Source organism: Dendropsophus ebraccatus, chromosome 15 (assembly GCF_027789765.1).
Source record: "Dendropsophus ebraccatus isolate aDenEbr1 chromosome 15, aDenEbr1.pat, whole genome shotgun sequence".
Lineage (NCBI taxonomy): Eukaryota > Metazoa > Chordata > Amphibia > Anura > Hylidae > Dendropsophus > Dendropsophus ebraccatus.
In genome coordinates, this window is record NC_091468.1 from 25946575 (window position 1) to 25972885 (window position 26311).

Below are 26311 nucleotides of genomic sequence, written 5' to 3' on the forward strand. Positions count from 1 at the left end.
GTTGCGACCCTCCGGTCTTTCTCAACAGCATAAAATAAATGGTCATAGTCACAACAAAGGAAAACACGTGATCCACAATCAGATGACATCATAACAAAACACAAAACAAATTAAATACATTCAATGCATGAATAGGCTATAGTGAAACAAATATTAATGATGTATAGTACTTAGTCTTCTTATATGAGAATGATAATTATCCAGTTTCGACATTTTCTTGTGCCTAAAAGAGAAATGTAAATAAACAAGGTATGAATGAGGCTGAATAATGCATCAAACGGTAAAAAAAACGTGTGCCAAACTAGTTATCATATGTATTCAATAACTATATATGGGTTATCTCATACTCCCTATTCAAGCCGAGCAGTTCCATGGTGCGTAGGGAGTGAATCCAATAGGCTTCATGCCGTCTCAAAAGCTGTTTGATATCACCTCCCCTCCGTGGTACCCTGACCTGCTCTAATATTTGGAACTGCAACTGAGAAATCTGATGATTAAACTTGTGGAAGTGATGAGGGACCGTTAACAATAAATTTTCCAGACAAATAGTGGATTTATGTTGTACTATTCAGTCTCTAATCTTTTGTGTGGTCTCCCCGATATACATGAGACCACATGGACATTTCATTATCACATGATTAAGAGGGTGGAATTTCCTCACAAAAGGTATGCGAGGGGAGAAATCTCTGCTACGAGCTATCCTAGGGGTATCCACTGCTGATAACAGCTTTTTCGGGTAACCTCTCTAACGCTCTTTCATCTCTTCAACCCTCTCATTACATGTGACGGCATCTGACACAATCCTCCTGACCCTATCACATTGGAAGAGTGGAATGGACTTCTTGGTTGTGTGTGGATGACCACTTGAAAAATGTAGAATGCTATTCCGGTCAGTATCTTTACGATACAGGTCTGTGTGAAGCCTGCCACCAGCTGTCTTAACGACAGATGTATCTAAGAAGTCCACTCTGTGTTGATCATAATGCATAGTAAATTCTAACTCCTCCCACACTCCATTGATGTAAGAATGGAACGTAAGAAGGGTGTCCAGTGGCCCCTCCCATATGCAAATGATATCATCGATAAATCGATACCAAAATCGGACGTGTTTGCGGAACAGAGGATGTGTGTACACAAACCTTTCCTCAAATGCCGCCATGTAAGTATTTGCATAGGGAGGGGCCACATTGGACCCCATCGCCAAGCCTTGCTGTTGGATGTAGAAAACATCGCCAAATAAAAAGTCATTCTCATGTAGCACCAAATTTAAAAACTCTATGAAGAATTCACATTGTACTGGAGAATCGCTGCTGTTCGATACAAGATCTTGGACAGCTTGATTCCCTTTATCATGGACGATCAACGTGTAAAAACTCTCCACGTCGATTGTCACAAGCCAACAATCATCAGTGACAGGACCCAGGTTACGCAACTTCGACAAGAAATCGGAAATGACTTGGCTTGTTTCGTCAAGGGGGTCAAGATTTTTTCCAAAACAATAGCTAGAGGGCTCAAAACAGAATTAGTTAATGCAAGGATTGGACGTCCTGGTGGATCGCCCAACCGTTTATGTACTTTTGGCAAAATATAAAGTACCGGTGTGATAGGATTCTTATTTACCAAATAATCTGCAAACGAAGTATCAAGTACACCAGCCTCAGTATATCTTGTATTTTCTTACGTATCCCATTTAAGGGATCATGGCTTATCTGTTTGTATGTATTACCATCGGCCAAATGGCGGTGCACCTCCCGCATGTACCTATCAAGGTTACGACGATGGCCCTTGTCCGCTGGTTTCACAATACAATTTTTGGCCTGCAGGAGAGAGTTCAGTGCATCAAAGTCATTCTTGGAAAAATTACTCTGAGTGTGGTATGAGTGTGGTATTAAAGCGGGTAATTCATCAGCTGGGTTGTGACGTAGCAGAGGAGATATGCAGACTGTCAGCAGGGTCCAGGAGCAGGTCGTGGTGTTTCACAGGCACTGAGATGGGTAAATATACCTTCTTCATTATGTTTACCCCACCCCCTGCCAAAAATTATTTCCTGCCTCGTGCCGGACTTCCCCTTTAAGTCAATGGGCCCTATTACATGGAGCGATAATTATCACTCCGTGTAATAGAGACAGGTTTGGACCTAAAATTGTTGGACGCTGACCACGTATCGCTACATGTAATAGGGGTGCGCAGCTGTCGGCTAACAAACACCTGACACCCTCTCCCTGCTCCTGGTCTTCTCTTCTTTGCTCCGCAGCTTATTGATCCTGTTGGCTGCAGCGTCTGAGCAACCTGTAAGCTGACAGGCCAGTCAGCCAATCACAGGCTGCAGTGGTCCCCAGCCATGCAGCCCTTACTGCCCGATTATCGGGCCGTCTAATAGGTCCAATAAACAAGGGCCAATCTAGCAGATCGGTGCTCATTTAATAAAACGATCAGGCTTTAGTCGGCCCGTGTAATAGCACCCTATGCATAAAGCCCTACATCTCCCAGTTCTGCAATTTCCTCCTTGATGTGGAGTATTTTTTTCTTTGACATTTTGAAAAATTATGAGACATTTTAGGAAAAAATGTACTCCTTTAAATGAAATGCACTTGTTTAGGCTCAGACTTGGCAGCTATACATAGTGTGTTTGGCACTTGTGTCCCCCGTGCTGCCACCTGTGCCAGCTTCATTGCTAGACGGAGGTATTAACGCCCTGGACTTGTCTGTATTCATTAACGCTCCAGCTGGGAAAGCAATTGGTATACACCGCGCCTCTAAAATGTTCCCTTGACAGATAATACGGGGACGGCTAGTGCGGCCGCAGATTTAACAGCCTCTCTTTAATGCCTAGAACCTATTCTAAGATATTCAGTAGAAACTTTCTACTTTTGTATTATAACTCCAAGTAAAGTTTTGTTTTTCTGTAAAGAGGGAATGTATACCAGCTGGTCCGGATAAACACATGGGGGGGATTCATTATTTATGCACCTGCCCCTGTTTATGGCAGAACCTGCATGGAGAATGGATGATGACTGCATTGAGGCATTAGTGATACATAGGGCGGCACTATTATGTGATGACTTTATGTTAGTATATAGCAGTTCGTAGGGCGGTGGTACAGTATTTACTATTTAGGCCTGATATATTATTTTTGCAGTGTACTGTGGTGTTAGCATTGTATAGCATTTTTGTTGCGCTGTATGGAAGTTATTTATATAATAGAGGACATTGTTATGTAGAAGCCACAATGGAGCGATCGCAAAAAAATGTGCAACTTACAGGTTATACCTCTTCGCGTCTATGCTCAGGTAAGCGTGACTAATAGGTCCAGTTCTGAGTTGACAGCACATTTAGTAATAGCGACTTTTAGCCTGGGTTCACACTGCGTTTCTGCATCCGTTATCTCATCCCTTTTTTATCTCTTTTTTTCCCATTAAATGGATGAAATAACTGATGCATTTTGTGTGCATCTATTTTGATACCATTCTAAAAAAAAAGAATCAAAATGCACCTGCTTTTTTTAGCATACACAAACACCACATTTTTTTGGACACTAAAAAAACAGATGTGTTTTTATCCGTTTTTTATCCTTTTTTATAATGGAAGTCACTGGAAAAACAGATCAAAACTGATGCACACAAATGCATCCATTTTTTACATAAAACAGAAAAAAAAACAGATTGCAAAAGTGCAGTGTGGACCTAGCCTTATTCAAAAGTCACTAATACTGACGCAAATCCTTCCCAGTCTGGACCAAAGGGCTACGTCTGTTAGCTTCTCAGTGATCTCATATCTATGTAAGTCCATGCTCCATTTTGATAAATTTGGCGCACAGAAAACTCACTTGTAAATGTAAAGACCAAGTATACACATCTACACCCATTATAATTCCTTTTTATAATCTTTTTCCTTCTTTCCTATATCTGTCACAGAACATTTTGCTATATTTTCCATTTATTTTTCGTGGACATATCATGGTCACCAGTGATAACACTTGGGGTGGAGGTGAGAGGGCATAGTACCATGGAGATACTGCTGTATATTATTACATGCTGTGAGCTCATCCACTGATCTCTTCACTTTAACATAGGATCTATGGAAATGTTCTTTCTATCTACAAACCTTTCCATAATCCGACATTGATATATGGCGATATTGTGGTACAGTAATAAATCATATCATGGGAAAATGTCACCTTACAATACAGAATCTTGTAGTCCTCATTTCCCTGCCTGAAGGATCTCTGCAAATGTTCATGAGCCTCCTCTGTCACCAGTAGTTTATGCAGTGTGCAGCTATGCATAGTATTATATAGTACTTACAGAGGTGGGAGGAGGGAGACGAAGCTGCAGCTTTTTTAGGCCCTTTCATACATACGCTTATTATTATTCTGAATAATACCTATTCTGAATGAATGGGCTTGTGCTAATGCGGACAGCTACAAATGTGTGAATGTGGCCTTGATGTGTCAGTGAGCCAGCACATGGTGGAGGAGCTGTGGAGAGGGAGATATCTGATTGGCTGAGTGCACTGATGACCTCACATCTGGAAGAGTCCATTGTCCAGTTTCAGGGGTGTGTGACCTCTGTGAGTGTATAAGAGGCAGCAGACATTATAATTCTTTATTCAACCCTAATTGTATAGTATTAACTTTGTGGTAATGATATATATATATATATATATATATATATATATATATATATATATATATTGCTGTTACATAACAAAAAACTATACAGGCCTCCTGTATGGGCCCCCCACACTTTGCATACTCACCTGGCCCGGTGCAGTCCTCTGGCATTCCTTTGTTTTCCCGTTACACAGGCGGGGAATTCAGTTTATAATATTTTTATGATGATTATTTTTCACTTATTGTTTTTTTTCCTCTTCCTTTCCCATTGACATACCTTCCATAGCGATGCTATATTATCCACAGTGGCTCATATTCGCCAGTGAAAATATCCTACATGAAGCAGTCTGCTGGAACAGGTCATATTTCTGAGCAGGATTAGATATATCACCACTTATATACAGTTATATAAATGCTCAGAGGGTCTCTGAAGTGTAATACCATTTATACTCCCTCAGGTCTATAAAGTCAATGACAGTCACATATAGATAAATCATAGGGTAGGTTGTATACTGGTGTCTATGTGTGTGTGAACCCGCAGAATATGTGAACTACTGCAAAAGATAAAGGAAATGGAAAAAGATCCTTTATGTAATAAAGTAATAAAAATATTCCCTGCATTACTTACTGCCTGGTGTAAATAATATAAAAGTATATAACATACATCCCCAGACTACACAGCCAGCTCTGATTCATAAAATGAAAAACCTATAGGCGCTTTGGTGCAATTTTGCTTCAAAGTATAACGCTAAATGCTAAATAACAAAAGATTTAAAAAAAAAAAATACAAAATCATTATAACTGGAGAGGCTAAAAATTTCAGGGATCCAGATGACAGGAAGCATAAATTATGGAGTTATCAGTTTCAGTACTGGAAGTGAACAGATAGGAACATTTCTTACCCCTTTTCTAGAGAAAACAAGACAATTAGGGAATCTCTGGATCATGTACAGGGGGGAAGATGACAGTAACAGGCTGTGAAGGTAAGGGGGTGATAAGATGCAGTTCCAGTGTTCTTCTCGCTAGGTTGTACATGAGCAGAGATGACAGTAATATGATGTGATTGGTAAGAGGGTTACTAGACCCTCTACAAGGGGAGAGTACACCATCAGTAACTGTCAGCTGTGCAGTTGTTTGGATGACAGTTGTCTCTCCCAGTCCGCTATACGCAGGAATGGTCAGCATGACTGTGTGCTCATGTGTTCCCTATGGACTTCTCCAAAAAGAAAAAGGGCCAGACAGTAAAAATCCATCACCCCAACACTATCTGTCAATGGAGAGGTCCCCAGACACATTGTACTGTCACCTAAACCCACTGCCAGTGCGTATAGTATTAAATGTAGGGGCGCCCTAACAGGCTATGAAAGTAAAGAGATTAAAGCGACTCTGTACCCACAATCTGACCCCCCCCCCCCAAACCACTTGTACCTTCGGATAGTTGCTTTTAATCTAAGATCTGTCCTGGAGTCCATTCGGCAGGGGATGCAGTTATTGTGCTAAAAATAACTTTTAATCCTACAGCGCTGTGTCTAACGGCCGGGGCTTACATTTGTATATGCATTAGGCTGGCACGACCTCTCTGTCCCTCCTCATCATTAGAAATGCTCTAGGCAGATTGCTTCTTATTCCCCACCTGTGTGCATAATGAACATGGGCTGGATGGTTAATACACCTGTGCAAAGCTCAAACAGCAGTAAATGTTCCTGGAGCATTCCTAATGCTGAGGAGGGAGGGGAGGAAGGACGGAGAGGTGGTGCCAGCCTAATGCATATACAAATGCAAGCCCCGGCCGTTAGACAGCTAGTTAGCACTACAGGATTAAAAGTTGTTTTTAGGAGAATAACTTCATCACCTGCCGAACGGACCCCAGGACAGGTCTTGGATTAAAAGCAGCTATCTGAAGGTACAAGTGGTTTGGGGGGGACAGATTGTGGGTACAGAGTCGCTTTAAAGGGGTTGTCCAGCGAAAATCTTTTTGTTTCAGATCAACTGATATGAAAAAGTTATATAGATTTGTAATTTACTTCTATTAAAAAATCTCAAGTCTTCCCATACTTATCAGCTGATGTATGTCCTGCAGGAAATGTTTTATTTTCAGTCTGACACTGCTCTCTGCTGACATCTCTTTTGTGTTCCTAACTGCAGAGGCGCAGTTCCCTGAACAAGGTGTGATTGGTAAGAGGGGTGGTAACTTAGTTGCTGTATCCATTACTAGAGTTGAGCGAATCGCTTTGTTGGTTCAGCAATCTGCTTATCAACCTGCTGCCTTTTAAGTCCATGCTGCTCCACCCTGTCTGCCTAGAAAAGCTGGATCCAGTCCTGAGAAACTTCTCGCAGGACTGGTTCCAACTTTTCCGGGCACCAGGGGTGGAGCAGCACGGAGCAGCATGGACATCCAAAGCAGTAGGCTGATAAGCAGAATAACGAACCAACAAAGTGATTCGCTCTGTATGTACTTTAAATTCGCTCATCTTTATCCATCACCATAGAGTTACTCAGCCCTGTGCAGGGAGAGAGATGACAGTAACAGGCTGTGAAGGTAATGGAATTGATAAAGTGGTATCGCTCTGCAACCGGTCACCTGTTAAGTTCTTCCGGGTGACGCCACTTTTATGGTGGTTGGTCAGTGGTGTATAGCTCAGCCGGTTATAGTTCTGTTGTGACGCCAGTGCTAGTTCAGCACATAGGTGTGATGGTATACCTGCTTTAGTGTGTGGCTGGCTATATTGCTCCACAATGGTCGGTGACCTGCCGGGTTGTGATAGGTCACTTGGGCTCATATAACGGTGGTCTGGAGTGGAGATATGACCCACCCGGACTGTCGGTACCGCCACCCACATAAAGGGGAATGTGACCCAAGGGTACTCTAGTGTAGTGTGCAATTATTACTGAATCCCAGTTGAATAATTAAACTGATCTTTACTGACAAGTCTCTGATAATACAGGATAGTAGAATAATACATGGCTGATACAGACTTTCTTTCACTGGATCTGTACTGAGTTGCCAAAGTGCTTAGTACTGAGTGCAGAGTAGAGTTCAGAAGAGTAGAGAGCAGTTTGTCAGGAGAGTAGAGGGTTTTGTCAGGAAAGCCCCAACCCAGTTTAGTAGTGTGCTCTGCCGAAACTTTAGTAGAAGAGATACTTGAAGAAGAAATACTTGAAAGAAGAAGAATACTTGTGCCAGTGTTTTAACCTTTGTCACTATAACCACCTTATGTCCTGCAGTGTCAGGGTACCCGTTTTACGAGGGTGACACAAGCCCCAGTCCTGGTTACCTGAGTTGAGTAAAGTGTCCAAAGTTTTCCGGTGTCACCTGTGCTGCAAGATAGAGTACGTAGGCCCTTGGCTGCTTTGCTCTATCCGGATCAGTTTCTCTGTCTAGTATACTGTCATGCACTTTTAGAGATGTTCACGGTGTGGGTTGAGGCGTTCTCTGACTTGTCCTCTCTTTAGTGTTAAGCACTGCATCTTAAGTAGAAGTAGAAACCTGAGAAGGCACCTTCATTACCACTTTACTTTGTAGTACCGGACTTTTGCGACAGGTGCCCATACTGGAAACACCTGTGGTGGGACACCACAATAACATGAAGAAAAGTTCCTGTGTCGTTTTCTCTAGGCTGTACAGGTGGAGAGACAGTAACAGGGTGTGATTGGTAAGAGGGGTGATAACTTAAAGGGGTTATTCAGCGCTACAAAAACACGGCCACTTTTCCCCCTCTCTTGTCTCCAGTTCAGGTGCGGTTTGCAATTAAGCTCCATTTACTTCAATGGAACTGAGTTTGAAACCACACCCAATCTGGAGACAAGAGAGGGGGGAAGGTGGCCATGTTTTTGTAGCGCTGGATAACCCCTTTAATGAGAAGTTCCTGTATCCATCACCATAGAGTTACTCTGCCCTGTACATGGAGAGAGATGACCGTAACAGGCTATGAAGGTAATGGGGTGATAACATGAAGAAAAGTTCCTGTGCTCTTCCCCCTAGGCTGTACAAGAAATAACAGTAACAAGGTGGGGTTGGTAAGAGGGGTGATAACTTGATGAGAAGTTTTGTGTTTTTCACTCCTGAGTCATTGTCCCTGTACAAAGCTGTTCCTTATATTATAGTTGTGGAAATGGTTTACAGTTATGGCAGTGAAGGGATATAGAGTATACTGTATGTTCAGTGTTTACTCTGATGTATCTCCCCACTTCTACATGGGACCATTAATACTCTATGGGGGATTTATCAAAGGGTGTAAAATTTAGACTGGTGCAAACTGGCCACAGCAGCCAATCACAGCTCAGCTTCCAGCTCTGGTGAAAGGAAAGAGGAGCTGTGATTGGTTGCTGTGGGCAGTTTGCACCAGTCTAAATTTTACACCCTTTGATAAATCTCCCCCTATGTGATATGTTTGTGTTTAGTAAAACTTTATCTATTCATCATCGATCTATCTCCTCATTTACTTCTTTATTCCAATTTTGGGCAGAACATTTTGCTCTACATGGACAATAAACCGAAACCTATTCTAAAGAGCTGAACTAGAGCGAAATCCTTAAACCTTCCACAGACGATGGGTTTTATTGTTATTGATTGGGCTGAAGGCAATCTTGCTTGATTTTCCATTGCCTAATTAAATGAGGCAGACCTATGCACTTATCCGAAATGGCCTGTTCTTCCAGTAATTGTTTCATTGTGACGCATTAATTACAGTATGACAACATCTCGGCGCGGCCATTACTCAACAGCTGAGATACCAGGGGTCGGATAATGGGCAGAATACTGAAAATGCTTCATGTTAACTGCACGCGGTGCACAAATAACAAAGGTATTATTCATCTGTCACATCTAAAAGGGGGATCACAACTATAACAACGCGTCCCAAACACAACGGCCCAAAGATAGCAAAAGTGAAATCAATGGAGCCAGTGTATTGACACATAATGCAGAAAACTGATGATTATGTGTTCCGTAGCGATGATATACAATGGAAGTTTCTATGTAGTGGAGAAGTGACTGTTTTGTTTTTTGTTGTTTTTTTTTTTTTACTTTTTTGAGACTTTAAAAAGGTTTTATTACATGTATGTGTCCAATTCTGGGTGCAAGTGGGAATAGAACCTTGTTCAGGGGGTCAATGGTCCATTCGAGGGAAAGATTACATAGAAAGCTGCAACCGAACCGGAGTGTTTATTCCAGGAACACGTATAGACAGGAGACAGCACTGCACTCTGATTGCAACTTTTCTTGTGTTGTGGTGGTAATCTTTCCCTTAGATATACAGATAGATAGAAAGATAGATATAAAAAAAGATAGATAGGAGATAGAACAGGGGCAGATTTATTTTAAGAGGTTCAAGATGCTTTTTGTTGTTGGACAGTTTCTGTTTTGTTTTCTATATTTTCAAGACGTGCTTGTGGAGCTACAGGTCAGGGCTCAGTGGGTGTTTCCTGCTTGTGATGCTGCAGGTTCAGAGCTGAGTAGATGTTTCCCGCTTGTGAAGCTGCAGGTCAGAGTTCAGTGGGTGTCCCTGCTTGTGGAGCTGTTCCCTTCTTGTTGAACTGCAGGTCAGATCTTAATGGATGTTCCCTGCTTGTGGAGCTGCTAGTTCAGGGCTCAGTGGATATTCTCTTCTTCTAGATCTGCAGGTCCAGTTGATGTTCCATTCTTGTGGAGCTGTAGCTGGAGCCCCATGTATCTATAACATATGTGCTATAGACAAGTATACAGCCCCATGTATCTATGACATGTTTGGTATAGACATGAATACAGTCCCCATGTATCTATGAGATATGTGGAGGAGTAAATGGAAAGCTTAGTGAATATAAGGGCCCGGTGGCCTATATTTAATGGCGACTGATATGATAGCTGATTATTAATCTAATCCATAGTAATGGCTTGTTGGCTCGATGTGATGGAGGAAAAATATTAGTCCACCTGCTGCGCCAACACTGAGGGCCCCTGCGCCAGGCTTAGCTGAGCGGCAGCATTGGACTCGATTATCTGCAATCACTGGAGATGGGGACAGTAAATTACTCCTATTTATCCCCATGAGGGAAAGAGCAGAACATGGCAGCTATTGTGGTGTGTGTGTATTTAACGCCATGTCCGCGTCTTCCCACCAATTCGCCAACTAACCCCAGGTCACCAATGAGGTAATAATGGACTCTTCATGCTTCCTCCAGGAAAATGGTCTCTTATATGACTGGATTTAGTTGAGGGGAGATTGAACAGCCGGGTACGATGACATGTTATATCGGTGACATCATGCGATAAATCTCAAATCTTTGATACTCTAGCTGCTGCAAAACTACAACCCCCAATATGCTAGAAAGAGCACCTACTGGAGGCTAGTACAGAAAAGGAACCGGAATATTTGGAACCTGTCTTAACCACTTAGGCTACCATCCCATCATATCCCAAAAAAAACAATAAAAAGTGATCAAAAAGATCCCATCTGCATTAAAATGATACTGATAAAAATGTCGGATCTCAGCGCAAAAAAATGATACTACCCCCATAGACTCCCTAGGTGGAAAAAAAAGTTATAGGAGTCAGAACACAGCAATTGTAAGCAAAAAATGATACTGCCCCCATAGAGCTCCCTATGTGGAAAATAAAAAAAAAATTATAGGAGCATTAAAAAAATAGTATAATATGAAAAAAATACAGTATATTCTATGGAAAAATAAGGAGCGCCTTCACAAAGTACAATTACAGAAATCTAGCCATCACATGACATTGCATAATAATTGGCTTTGTCCTTAATAACGGACAATGAGTGGATGTGTTCTGCAGTGCTACAGTGTTATAAGAGTTGGATACATACATAGGGAATTCTGGGAAATGTAGTTTACAGTAGTCAACAAGGTGTCGGAGGGCCAAGCGTTCTGGTTGATGTATTCTCAACCAGATCTCAATATAAAGCTGAAAATTAAAATAATTAACACCTCAGACCCAGGGGGTGGGGGGTGGGGGGCTGTTCAGTAGATCCTGTCAACTCTTGCTTCTTACTCACTGTGTATAAAATTAGAGCTCTGGTTTACAGAAATGTCTACAATACAGAATTAAGCTCCAAGTTACTCAGCTATAACACAAATTGTAACTGGTTACATTTGCTTCATAAGTTACACAATGTATCAAACTCCATTTACATCCAGAGCTGCATTTAGAATTCAGCTCCAGGATTGCTTCACTTCCTAGTTTCCTGTGTCTCCTGCTGAGTCTGTGTGTGAACAGTCAGCAAAGGTTTGGCTGTGTAGTATAGGAATGTCGGGTATTGTAGGGTCACAAGGGAATGTGGAATGCTGAATGCAGTGTGATAAGGATGATGATAATGTTCCTGGTAATATTTTGGTAATGCGGTGAAGCAGTAGGGGTGCTGTTGGCTGGGGTAACTGTGGCGGTGTTGTGGCTGCTAGGTGGGTGTAGGGTCACTTGGACACCTGTCACGGTAGCCTGGAGTGGTGTTGGTACCCACCCCGGGTCAGACAGGCACTGCTTCCGCAGGTTTGGCTAACCCAAGTGTAACCTGGTGTATAGGTGCAGAATGAGTCCAGTAGCTAAACCAGAATAACGTCCGTTTACTTAAGTTCTTCAGTGCAATACACCAAAATAAAGCTTTGGTAACTGCAGGTGCAGACAAGAGGTAGATGTAGTAACTGTAGAGGTGAGAGTAGAGGAGCGTCTTGAGGGTCCTGTCCAAGGTAGCTGTGTACTCTGCTGGGATAGCGTAGTTGAAAGAAGAAGATACTTTCATTCACGTATAGATCTCTGACTTGATCTGACCACCTTATGCCCTACAGTGTCGGAGTACCCGTCCTATTAGGTTAGTACGACGTCCCAGGTCCATGCGCTGGATAAAGCCGACTTTCCGAAACTTTTCAGAAGAGCCGTGCTTACAGCAGGATACATAGGCAAGTAGGCTTTATCCTGCTGGGGTCAGTACCATACTCAGGTATACTGCCCTGTATCTTGTTGAGAGTATCCCTGGCATGGACAAGGTTATCTTTAGAGGACTTCCTTTGCCCCTGAATGGTCTAGCACTGCATGCTAGCTGACGTTGCTTGGATAAGGAGATCTGTTCGAGTCTCTTTAGTCCCTGACAAGGGTCCTGGCTGGAACCAGGCCCTGACTTCACTGCAGCAGGAAGTGTCTCTGTGTTGCGCTCTCCACTGAACTTACCTAAAGACCCTCCCACCAGGAACTAACCTTTATTAATGGGGGCAACTAAACCTCCTTGTGATTGGTGGGGCTGTGTAGTGCAAAGAGGGAAGAAAGAGGATAGGTAGAAAAATGATTGAAACAAGCCTGCACCTGTGATTGGACACAAGAATAACATGTGACAAACAATTAACCCAGTGCATTCCTTTAGCTGTGCATAACATTGGGCATACAAAAAACATAGTAGTGACATCTTGTGGGGAAATCGCAGAATACATTAAACCATATGCCACGGTGGGAACCTGGAATGAGTTACTTTACCTAGGTGCAATAAAAACTTAGTGGCACACCTGTGCTGGGAGACTACAGCAATAATGTTATATTTGATGATAATGATGAGTATGAGGAACATAATAACGATGACATTTCTGATAATATTTGTGGTGATGATGACAACATTGATAGTAGCTTAGTATATGATGATGATGAATAATGATGATGATGTCCATAAACAATAATGAGTGATAATAGTTGTGGTGGTGGTGATGATGATGATAACGAATGATGATAGTGATGATGACACTAATTGACAATGATGATGAGAAGGAATAAATGATGATCGATGATGAAGATCATGGGGAGTATTGATGATCATGATGAATTATAAAGGTGATGATAAAGAGTGATAATGATAAATGATAGTGAATTATTATAGTTCTGACGATGATAGATAGTAATGATAATAAAGGATAATAATAATGACATTGGTAAGAAGTGATGATGATGATAGTGATGAAGAATCATGGGAGTTGATTAGTATTGGCAATGATAATACTAGGACAATATGATAGGACAAATGATAATTCTTGCATATTCTATGGAGGTTTCCTGTTGTGCAGCTGATACAGTCCTCCGTCTTCCTGTGTAGCTGAGCAGTATGCGTCCATCACACATGGGGTGAGGCCAGGTGGCTGTGCTTCAGGAGACGAGTCTAAGCCCCACCAGTCGTATACAAATGTCAGAGCGAGAGCAGGCGGATGAGGGTCATGGGGCAGGTCGGGGTTTCAGGATTAGGAGTCATGTGTGGACAGTAAATACAATGAGGAAATAACCTCTGGCAGGAGGGGACGCAGTCAACCCGGGAAGCTGTTAGCCGTGGGCTCAGAGCAGACATTGACCCCATCAGCTGGAAAGTGACATCCTGCAAACCGACGGCGAGCGAGAACACAAAAACATATATATTACTTGGATTACCTGAAAATGAGGAGCCAAGGCAGGAGTCACCAGCAAAACTCAAGCTGATGTCAGGTATTGTGGGCTGGAGGAGCCAATATGCTCTGTGAGGATTAGGCCTGACAGGGCTGACATTGGACTTTCGCACTTAAGGACCAATATATATATGGAGCCAGGTCTGAATGGCCCAGTCAGATTATCGAGATCTCTGTGGAGAAACATGGCAGTCATGTTGATGCAGATCTCTATAAAGAAACGTGACCTAGTCAAATGAATCTAGATCTCAGTGGAGATATACAGTATGGGCGCCCAGATGGATCCAGATCTCTATAGGGAAAAATGGCTGGTCAGATAGATCCAGATCTATGTGGAGAAACATGGCCAGTCAGAGGGATCCAGATCTCTGTGTGAATAACATGGCCAGTCATATGGATCCAGATCTCTATAGAGAAATATGGCCAGTCAGATGGATCCAGATCTCTATAGAGAAATATGGCCTGGTCAGATAGATCCAGATCTACGTGGAGAAGCATGGCCAGTCAGATGGGACTAGATCTCTGTAGAGAAACATGGTCGGTCAGATAGACCCAAATCCTTGTGGAGAAACATGGCCCAGTCCTAGGGATCCAGATCTCTGTAAAGAAACATGTACGGCAGTACTGTCTGCAGAATGGTGGAATCTAAACTCGCACAAATTGCTGTGCTTCTAATGGCCATTGGAGGTCCAACCCATGACAAGATTGGGATCTTATAAAGGGGACAATCAGCATAAGAAGATTCTTAGTGTGACCCAATTGTTCTGATGTTGTACACCAATATCACACAATTCTCTGTCTCAGACTTGAGAAGCCTCTTCTACGGTTCTCTACACAGTACATGACAAAATGGCCTTGAATGGCTTCCATCATCAATCCTACATGTTCCAGTCCAGCTGCATGATGGAGACATAACTCACACAGAATAACATGATCGGTTTTCATATGGCGGCTCGGGTTGATACATGATCTGTATCAGTTCCTTCCATGTAGTGGACGCCACAGGCTCTTCACTCACCAATATGATTTATATACATGGACTTGAAGGTTGACGGACCATTACCCGCAGGAAGTTTCCTTTTACCACTACAAGACCAGGGTGAACTTTTCCCACAACAGAGATTCCTACCTCCTGCTGTTCTCTGACAGTTCAGTGTTATCATAGAAACATAAAACATTTCTTATTCCAGTCTGTACTGGGAAAACTTGATGTGGCCTCTGATGGGAACAGTGAACACAAAGGAGAGGAGAAATCCCACTAAAGAGCTGTAGTTCCTCCGTATTAGAGGCTGAAATATGTGAAATGAGTGAAATCTGACCATTATCTCTTCACTCAACTTTATATAGTGGATGTATTCAGTTTTGGATGGAAGGAAGAAAGGAAAGAAAGAGAGGAAGTAAAGAAAGAAAGAAAAAAAAAAATAGGAAATAGTGGAATATAGGAAAGGGTGAGAGAAGAATGAGGAAAAAAACTAAGAAAGAAGTAGGAAAAAAAAGAGTGAGTAGTATTAAAGGAAGAAAGAGAGAAAATCATGTAAATAAGGACAAAAGGAAATGAACATTAAAGGAAGGAAAGGCACGAAGGAAGACAGCCAAATCCAAAGTTTTAGCTGTCCAGGCATGATGGGAATTGTGGTTTTGCAACAGCTGGAGGCCCGCAATTTGGAGACCTATGGCTTACATGGAGGAGCATGTGACCATTCCCCGCCCCCCAGTGTCCACCACTGAGCCTGTATATGTCTATGGAGGACACAGTGGACAGGGCATGGTCACATGCTCCTCCATGTCGGCCATTTTATGGACTGAAACAAAACAGAGCAGGGCAGCCCAGTCTGGTGAAGGGGAGTCTGATTTTAGCTCTATGAGGTACACAGGGAGCTGCTGTCAGTATATACATTGAGTACACTTACTAATACTTTGTACTGACCTATTTTACTATAAAGTGGCCAACCCCTTTAACAAATTTCTATTGGCTTTAATGGGCCTCTGGTCAGCTCCCAGTAAGTGCAGGCCCCCTGTACCTAGGGGGCCCACTTGGCTCCTGGGTGCTGTGCCTGACTATTTAACTGTATACTTTCCTAAAAAGCACGTACAATTAAGTGCGGCTGGGTAATTGAAGAGAGCATTGACTGCCCCCCCCCTTCCAATCAAAGAGAGGGCAACTCCCGCGCTTAGAGCTGCTGCACACAAGTGACATCACTCAAGAGCTCGCAGAGCAGGGAGAGGTGACTCCAGAAGACTACAATGTTGCAGCCGCGCAGGGACAATGCCACTCTGTGGGACTTTACTGCTGGAGGAGGGGGGTGTCTGCATGGGGAATACATACTGGGGGATTACCTATATGGGAGATGGTGCTGGAGGGGGATGCCTAAATGGAGGATACTACTTTTTGGGGGTGGGGTAATACTATATAGATGCACAGAGGGGACACCAACTTCTATATGGGAGAACAGAGAGCCCTAACTACTACTACATGTAAAAAGAGGCACATAATTACTATATTGGGGCACAGAAGGCCTAACTACTATATGGAGAAAAGGCAGAAAAGGCTGAACTACTATAAGGGCAAAGAGGGGCATGGTTACTATATGGGGGGCACAGGGGGTCTATCTTCTGTATAGAGGTGCGGGGGGGGGGGTAATCTACTATATGAGGGTATAGATGGTGGCCTTTTTACTATATGACGACAAAGGGGGAGCCTGCGTAATATATGAGGGCTAAGCCTAGGTCTAAATACTACATGGGGGCATAAAGTGGGCAACAGTGAGGAGCAATACACAGAGATGGTGCTTTAGCGAGGAGCCCAAAATATTTGTCTGGCAGTGTCAAGACATCTTCAGGAGAAGTCTTCACGATGTCCTTTGAGTCACTGGATGTAACTGCACTATAATCACTTATAGGATATGCAGAATCTGTATACAGCTGGCTCTACCTCTATATGGTCAGTGATTAGGAAGAATATTGGTCTTTATATAGTGGATTTTATTCAGTCACAGTATAATGGTATTATCCAGTCACCGTATGGTGAGGGTAGTGGTCATAGTATGAAAGTATTATTTATTTTATATATGTGGTATTATTAGTAATATTTTGTTTATATAATGGACTTTATTCAATGGCTGTATAGAGCACAGGTGATAAACTGCAGCCCTCCATCCCAGCTGTTGCAAAACTACAGTTACCATCATGCCTGAACGGCTAAAGCTTTGTCTGTCCAAGCTTGATCAAAATTGTAGTTTTAAAACAGCTGGAGCTGGGAGTTTGACACCCCTGGTATAGTGGTATTAGTCATTATGTTGTGATGATGGTAGTAGTTATAGTCTTGAAGTATTGTTTATATATTTGTCTTATGTTAACATTATATATATATATATATATATATATATATATATATATATATATATATAAAAGTATTATAATACATCCTAAAATTTGCTGTAGTATTTAGCTAGTGTATGTGACCCATGCTAGGCCCATCAGATATGGTGTAGTCCTCATGCTGTCTGATAGATATTAGACAGATAAATATGTGATAAAAAGATAGAAGGATGGATGGATGGTAAAGTTATAGATAGGTGTGACATTTCAGACCATTTAACATGGTCTATTTTGAAACAGTGGTCTGAAACAAGTACATTTTGGAGTGTCGCAGCTCTTTTTTTTTTTTCTAGACAGCTACTGTATTTTTTTCCATTTCTAGATAACCCCTTTAATTTTTACACAGTTTTATATGTGAACTGTAGAAAGTCTTTTACACTGTTCTCATTTCCTATTCATTATAAGTAATATAGCAGAATATACCCTTTATTATTCGGAGAGCATTGCCATCCGCTGCAGTTCACTATAGGTAACAATTAGTTGGGGGCCCACTGAGACTCACTCACCCCCCCTTAGGCTGAAGTCCTAGCTATGCCCCTGGTAAGGAGTTTTGAATGAAAGACATTTTTGAAGAAAGGGAGGGAGGAAAGAAGGAAGCAGTGAAGGAAGAGAGGGAGGGAGGAAGGGGTGAGGGAGGAGAGAAGGGAGGGAGGGAGGAGAGAAGGAAGGGAGGGAGGGAGGAAAGAAGGGAGGAAGGAGAGAAGAAAGGGAGGGAGGGAGGAGAGAAGGGAGGGAGGAAAGAAGGAAGAGATGAGGTAGGAGAGAAGGAAGGGAGAGAGGAGGGAAGGGAGGGGAGGAGGGAATGGAGGGAGGAGAGAAGGAAGGGAGGGAGGGAGGAGAGAAGGGAGGGAGGAGAGAAGAAAGGGAGGGAGGAGAGAAGGGAGGGAGGAGAGAAGGGAGGGAGGGAGGAAAGAAGGAAGAGATGAGGTAGGAGAGAAGGAAGGGAGAGAGGAGGGAAGGGAGGAAAGGAGGGAATGGAGGGAGGAGAGAAGGAAGGTAGGGAGGGAGGGAGGAGATAAGGAAGGGAGGGAGGAAAGAAGGAAGAGATGAGGTAGGAGAGAAGGAAGGGAGAGAGGAGGGAAGGGAGGGAGGAGAGAAGGAAGGGAGGGAGGAGAGAAGGAAGGGAGGGAGGAAAGAAGGAAGAGATGAGGTAGGAGAGAAGGAAGGGAGAGAGGAGGGAAGGGAGGGAAGGAGGGAAGGGAGGGAGGAGAGAAGGGAGGGAGGGAGGAGAGAAGGGAGGGAGGGAGAAGAGAAGGAAGGGAGGGAGGAGAGAAGGAAGGGAGGGAGGGAGGAGAGAAGGAAGGGAGGGAGGAAAGAAGGAAGAGATGAGGTAGGAGAGAAGGAAGGGAGAGAGGAGGGAAGGGAGGGAAGGAGGGAAGGAGGGAAGGGAGGGAGGTGCGAAGGAAGGGAGGGAGGGAGGAAGGAGAGAAGGGAGGGAGGGAGGAGAGAAGGGAGGGAGGGAGGAGAGAAGGATAGGAGGGAGGAGAGAAGGAAGGGAGAGAGGAGGAAAGGAGGGAAGGGAGGGAGGAGAGAAGGGAGGGAGGAGAGAAGGGAGGGAGGGAGGAGAGAAGGAAGGGAGGGAGGGAGGAGAGAAGGAAGGGAGGGAGGAAAGAAGGAAGAGATGAGGTAGGATAGAAGGAAGGGAGAGAGGAGGGAAGGGAGGGAGGAGAGAAGGGAGGGAGGGAGGGAGGAAGGGAGGGAGGGAGGGAGGGAGGGAGGAGAGAAGGAAGGGAGGGAGGGAGATGAGAAGGAAGGGAGGGAGGAAAGAAGGAAGAGATGAGGTAGGAGAGAAGGAAGGGAGAGAGGAGGGAAGGGAGGGAGGAGAGAAGGAAGGGAGGGAGGGAGGAGAGAAGGAAGGGAGGGAGGGAGGGAGGAGAGAAGGGAGGGAGGAGATAAGGAAGGGATGGAGGAGAGAAGGAAGGGAGAGAGGAGGGAAGGAGGGAAGGGAGGGAGGGAGGAGAGAAGGGAGGGAGGGAGGGAGGAGAGAAGGAACGGAGGGAGGGAGGGAGGAGAGAAGGAAGGGAGGGAGGAGAGAAGGAAGGGAGGGAGGGAGGAGAGAAGGAAAAGAGGCAGTGTGGTGAGAAGAAAGGAAGGAGGGGGACAAGAAGAAAAGAAGGAAGGGAGAGAGAAGGAAAGGAAAGAAGTAGAGAAGAAAGAGAGGGATTGTGGTGAGAAGAAAGGATGGAGGGTGGGACGAGAAGGTAAAAGGAAGGGAGAGTGAAAGGAAGGAAGGGAGGCAGAAAAGAAAGAAGGAAAGGAAGGGAAGAGAGAAGAAAGGGAGTGTGGAGAGAAGGAAGGAGTGAAGGAGGGAAAGAAGAGAGGAAGGAGAGAAGGAATGGAGGGCTGAGGAGAGAAAAAGTAGAGTAAGAAAAGAAGGGAGGGAGGCGAGAAGGAAGGGAGGAAATAAAGGAGGAAGGAGGAGAGGACAGAGGAAGGAAGGAAGTGACAGCAGGAAGAAAGTAAGCAATGAAGGAAAGGAGAAAAGGATAAATGGAAGGAAAGACTGAAATACTATAAGTAGCAATCAGTATTATGGATAGAAGTGCTCCCCTCATGATAAGCTGTAATATTATACACATGGGGGACTGTCCAGATATTACTCCTTATGCCGTTATGAGGAATTCAGATACTTGTGATTTTTATAGCTATAGTTATGAGGAAGAATTAGCACTTTTCAGCTCTTACATCCTGGAACCAGTCAATTACATCATATTATATTATAATGGGACACACTAAATTAATCAACATCATTAACTATAAAATCTCAGGAAATCTTACGTCTTCATTCTCTGGAGAGGCTGTGAAGTACTTCTCCCCCCTCCCCTCCCCCCGCTCCCGCTTCTCAGCCTAACTTATCCAGAAAGGATCCAGCCCCTGTATATTTCTGGTGCTGTAGGAAATAAGGCCTGCGTACAGAGGGGTTGGAACCCGCAGTATACATACCCCTTATGTTTAAACCCCCTGTATACAGACCCCCTGAACAGGTCCCCTGTACAGAGACTCCAGATCAGGCCACTGTAAACCCCCTTCATAAAGACCTCAGAATAGAATCCCCCTATATAGAGACTCCAGACCAGTAGCTGTATAGAGACTCAAGGCCGCTCTGGGCAGGTGGGATGACAATCTTAGCGTCCTGTGTCCGCCATAGCGATTGCCATCAGGGTTCATGGGTAAATACCCAGAAGGCTGCAGTGTGCCATTTACAGAGTGAGTTATGCCCCTCCTCAGCCGTATCACCGCAGACCTGGACACTGATGTAGTGATTGTGCAGGCGCTGTGGATGGGTAGGCCTGGGTTATGCCATTAACAGATATTGAGATGAGGTCAGCACCAGGCAGGAGCCGAATGACTGCAAGAAATGATTCTACACTCCATTCCCTGAGCTAATGACATGCAAATTAAGGCTCATCGCTGCCCTCATCTGCATATGGATAACATCTTAATAAAGCAGAGAGCGGCTCGTTATTGTCTAGAGATAAAGTGACCTAGACTAATGCAGATAAGACTGCCGAACGCCATGGGTCATTAATGTGAATTACGACCAAGGAGAAATAGAGAGAATGAAAATACATCAAATATCTATATCTGTGTATCTATCAATGTATCTCATACTTATCTACCTACCTGTCGGCACTGTGTGACTTGTGATACTGTTATTGCTGTGTGGGTCATCTCTGCAAAAAGTTTATAAAAAACTCTATAAATGATTTCATCCATTACAGACAAGGAAATAAGACACATTCTCTAACTAATCCATTCCTCCGGCAGCTGAACATACAATCCATAGGCTGTGAGGGATGTGGGACCAAATATTGTCATGTTTTAGTTACTGATGCCTCTTATATCGGCCCCATAGAGAGAAGTAAATTACCGACACTGCCGAGCACAATGCGTAGTAATCGGCGTATAGTTTCCAGGACAATATGCAAGTAAGTGGCTGTGAAGAGTCTGGCTGCACACTGTGGTGGTGTGGGGGAAGGTAAATTCTTTCCCAAAATTGGCAAATGTTCTATATCAAAATGACTTATTTTTATATTACATTTGACAACAACAGGGGGAAATAGCAAATGTGGTGTCCCACCACGGGTGTTGCTATTGGTTACACTCTTCATAAAAAACTGTCCTTTCAAGTGTAAGTGGTAATGTAGTAGTACCAGAGTTTCTCCACAAGATTTCGTTATTGCAAGTGTGTATGCTCGGTTATTGCACAGCTGTAGTACTCAAAGGGTTATTGTTTGTTTGTGTGTCACATCGGTCTTCCTTTCTCTAAGCTCTCCCCTCTCCAGTCTATCCTGAACACAGCAGCCAGGCTCATCTTCCTCTCCAGCCGCTATACTGATGTCTCCCCCTCTGTGCCAGTCACTGCACTAGTTACCGATTTAATATAGAACACAGTTCAAACTCCTCACCCTCACCCATAAAGCTCTCCACAACTCTGTCCCTCCATACATCTCCTCCCTCATCTCCACCTAGCATCCTTCCCATGCTCTGCGTTCTGCTAATGACCTTACACTAACCTCTTCTATAATCAGAGAACCTCTCATTCCCACCTCCAAGACTTCTCTCGTGCTGCACCAGTTCTCTGGAACTCCCTACCCAAAGACCTCAGACCTATTTCCAACATCCCCAGTTTCAAGCGTGCCCTGAAGACTCATCTCTTCAGGCGTGCTTATATCATTTCGTAATCTCGTCTCCCTCTGCTATCCCTTCTCCATCCTCTCTATAACCTCTTTGGTGCTATTTACACTGTCCTTGTTATCTGATTTCAGAAAATGGCTTGCCCAGTCACCTACAGGCACTTAGAGATTCTATGTACAATGACTGGAACATTGACAAATAAAGCACTTGTTGCCTCTCGTGTTACTCCCAGTCATCCTAGCCTGTAAGCTCTAAAGAGCAGGTCTCTAATTCTGTATTTTAATTTATTCATTGTATAATGTAATATATAACCTGTAATGTATTTATATATTTAAATAAGCACTGCGGAATCTGATGCGTTATACAAATAAATATTATTATCTGTACGCCAATGAGAGTTCTTCCTTCTTCTCACCTATCATCTCTCTTTACTTTCACATACTCACTCCTCACTCACTCACAGCACACCTCACATGCGCTGTGGAAGGGAAGTCAGAAGGGAAGGAAGTGTAGGGTCTTTTTGTCTTTAGATTCTGTAGAGGAAGGACACAAGCCAGAACGCTCTCTACAGGGGTCCAGTTAAGCCCTGGCCCGTGCCAGGTCCCCAGTCTAAGTTGTGGTCTAGACACAGAACACATGTACCTAGACATTGTTTCTTCTCTATTAACTCCACTCAACACTATGCAGTGTTAAGCCTTCACTAGAGAGGACAAGTCAGGGATCATCCTAACCCACGCTGTGGACAAGGAGAGACACAGTGCAGGACAGTATCCATAGAAAGTAAATGAACTGATCCGGATAGAGTAAAGTTGCTAGAAGCTTATTAACTGTATCTTGCAGCACGGGTGTAAGCAGGGAACCCTCAACATTCCACTCATCCCAGGTAACAAGGTCTGAGGCTTGTGTCACCCTCTAGGACGGGTCACTCGACACTGGGGGGCAATAGGTGGTGCAAAGACTAAAGAGTCAAAACACAGGCACAAGTATTCTGTCTCTCTTCTCAAGTATTCTTCTATTTCCACCTCTGAAGTTCCGGCAGAGCACAGTACTACTTTGGGTTGGGACTCTCTCTACATCCTCCTCTCTACTCTTATGATCTTCTCTTCTACTTCACATCATGCAACTCAGTCAGCACGACTGTACCACTCTTTCTACTCTGAGTATAGATCTGGATCCTAAAGCATTAAGTATCTTATGAATTGTAAAGTATTGTATCAAGGCACATGTGTATTATCTACTGCCTGCATCAAGTATCTTCAGAGTAAACAAGATTATATTATGCTAAAGAGACTCTGTGATTCCTCGTCAAGCACCGACACAACACACACACTCCTTGGGTCATCTCCCCTTTCTGTGGGTGGCAGTACCAATAGTCCGGGTGGGTCACTACTCCACTCCGGACCACAGTGATAAGTACCCAAGGGACCCCACAACCGCGCAGCCCAGGGGAACAAGGTATAGCCAGCCCATTGAAATAAAAGCAGGTGTGCCACCATACCTGTGTGCCCAACTGGCACTGGCGTCACAACAGATTACCATCACTGGGCAAGGCTATATCTCGGCCAACCACCATAGAACCGGCGTCACACCTAACCATCTGGCAAGTGACCGGCCGTACCTCCTCCACACCGGGGGTGGTCACCACATAATCAGGAGAGAAAGGCACAAAACTTACAGTAGAATTAAATGAAATGTATGATGGAATTAAATGGATCAGAATGGCTAAGAACAGGTAACAATAGCCTGGGAGAAAATATATGAGGCACACGGCCATATTACACCTCCATGCAAGGGCCGTATGCTTGTCTAGACAGCCCCACAGGAACATACTTTACGGTGTGGGGCACTGCAGGCGAGCTGGGCCTTGTGGTTCCACAACAATGGTCTCAAGAGGTTCCTACAGGTTTTCCCTGTTCCTATAGGGCTGTAGCGGGTTTTCAGAAGCTTCTAGGGCTTCCTATCCCTCTGTGAAATCTCTAACTAATGCTAGACTCATGATCTGGCCATGCTATTGAAGACCGCTAGGTGGCAGAATACACCATATGCATCGCATAATAAGCAGGCATAGACTATGTTAAAGGGGTTGTTCACAATTTTTTTTTCCTTTCAAAAGTCTTCCAGTACTTATCAGCTGCTGTATGTCCTGCAGGAAGTGGTATATTCTCTCCAGTCTGACACAGTGCTCTCTGCTGCCACCTCTGTCCATGACAGGAACTGTCCACAGCAGTAGCAAATCCCCATAGAAAACCTCTCCTGCTCTCCAGAGTGGAATGAATACCACTTCCTGCAAGACTTAAAGCAGCTGATGAGTACTGGTAGACTTGATATTTTTAATAGAAGTAAATTACAAATCTCTGGCACTTTCTTGCACCAGTTAATTTGAAAGAAAAAAAAATTGGTCAACTACGCCATTAATGTCAACAGCAATAAAGTGGAATTTGAGGAGTTATCTGTCCAACAACCGTGTAGTGCTAAAAATTCACACAGTGGGACACTGTATAACGATTTCTATTACAGCAATAATAGGGGTCCTGGGACCATATTAGATCAAACAGAATAATGATATAATATGATGCCATAAGGACACATAATAAGTGATCATTGTAGAGGTCTAAAAAACAAAAAGGAAGATTTATCCAACATGGTGTAAAGTGAAACTGGCTCAGTTGTCCCTAGCAACCAATCAGATTCCACCTTTCATTTTCCAAAGAATCTGTGAGGAATGAGAGGTGAAATCTGATTGGTTGCCAGGGGCAACTGCATACCTCCCAAATTTTGCTGTGAGGAAAGAGGGACATTCACGGCAATGTGACATGGCATCATTTGTAGGAGCACCCCCTCTCCATGTAGCCATAGCCCCCTGTTAGGAGTTTCCCCTTGTAGACATAGCCCCCTGTTAGGAGTCCCCCCTTGTAGCCATAGTCCCCTGTTAGGATGCTCCCCCATGTAGCCATAGCCCGCTGTTAGGATGCTGCTCACCCATGTAGTCATAGCCCCCTGTTAGGATGCTCACCCATGTAGCCATAGCCCCCTGTTTGGAAGCCCCCCATGTAGCCATAGACCCCTGTTAGGAAGCCCCCCATGTAGCCATTGACCCCTGTTAGTAAGCCCCCCCATGTAGCCATAGCCCCCTGTTAGGATGCTCCCCCATGTAGCCATAGCCCCCTGTTAGGAAGCCCCCCCATGTAGCCATAGCCCCCTTTTAGGATGCTCCCCCATGTAGCAATAGCTCCCTGTTAGGAAGCCCCCCCCCCAATGTAGCCATAGACCCCTGTTATGAAACCCCAAGCCGCCCTTCCCCATGTAGCTTTCCCCCCCTGGTAGGTAGCCCCCCATGTAGCCATAGCCCCCTGTTAGGATGCTCCCCCATGAAGCTATAGCCCCCTGTTAGGATTCTCCCTCATGTAGCTATAGCCCCCTGTTAGAATGCTCCCTCATGTAGCTATAGCCCCCTGTTAGGATGCTCCCCCATGTAGCCATAGCCCCCTGTTAGGATGCTCCCCCATGTAGGCATAGCCCCCTGTTAGGATGCTCCCCCATACAGCCATAGCCCCCTGTTAGTATGCTCCCCCATGTAGCCATAGCCCCCTGTTAGGATGCTCCCCATGTAGCCATAGCTCCCTGTTAGGATGCTCCCCTATACAGCCATAGTCCCCTGTTAGGATGTTCCCCAATGTAGCCATAGACCACATGTTAGGAAGCCCCCCATACAGCCATAGCCCCTTGTTAGGAAGCCCCCCATGTAGCCATAGCCCCCTGTTAGGAAGCCCCCCATGTAGCCATAGCCCCCTGTTAGGAAGCCCCTCGTGTAGCCATAGCCCCCTGCTAGGAAGCCCCCCATGTAGCCATAGCCCCCTGTTAGGAAGCCCCCCATGTAGCCATAGACCCCTGTTAGGAAGCCCCCCCATGTAGCCATAGCCCCCTGTTAGGAAGCCCCCATGTAGCCATAGCCCCCTGTTAGGAAGCCCCCCATGTAGCCATAGCCCCCTGTTAGGAAGCCCCCCAAGTAGCCATAGACCCCTGTTAGGAAGCCCCATGTGTAGCCATAGACCCCTGTTAGGCCCCATGTAGCCATAGACCCCTGTTAGGAAGCCCCATGTAGCCATAGACCCCTGTTAGGAAGCCCCATGTGTAGCCAGAGCCCCGTTAGAATTCTTCTCCATGTAGCTATAGCCCCTTGGTAGTCAGCTACTGTCCCCTATGTAATAAATAAAATCAATATACTCACTTGCTTACAGTATAGCTGTCCTATATTGTTGTCTCCTCTCTCTGCTCTGA

The 26311-nt window shown here is 44.4% G+C and overlaps 1 long non-coding RNA gene across 1 annotated transcript; it reads right to left on the reverse strand.

The window, feature by feature from the left end:
- Positions 1 to 26297, reverse strand: LOC138774446 (uncharacterized). The gene is made up of 3 exons (XR_011360315.1): positions 26262 to 26297; positions 21020 to 21069; positions 1 to 223 (listed from the first exon to the last, which is right to left on the reverse strand). It is a non-coding gene; the product is annotated as an uncharacterized lncRNA (long non-coding RNA).
- Between the last annotated feature and the right edge of the window lie 14 nt (positions 26298 to 26311).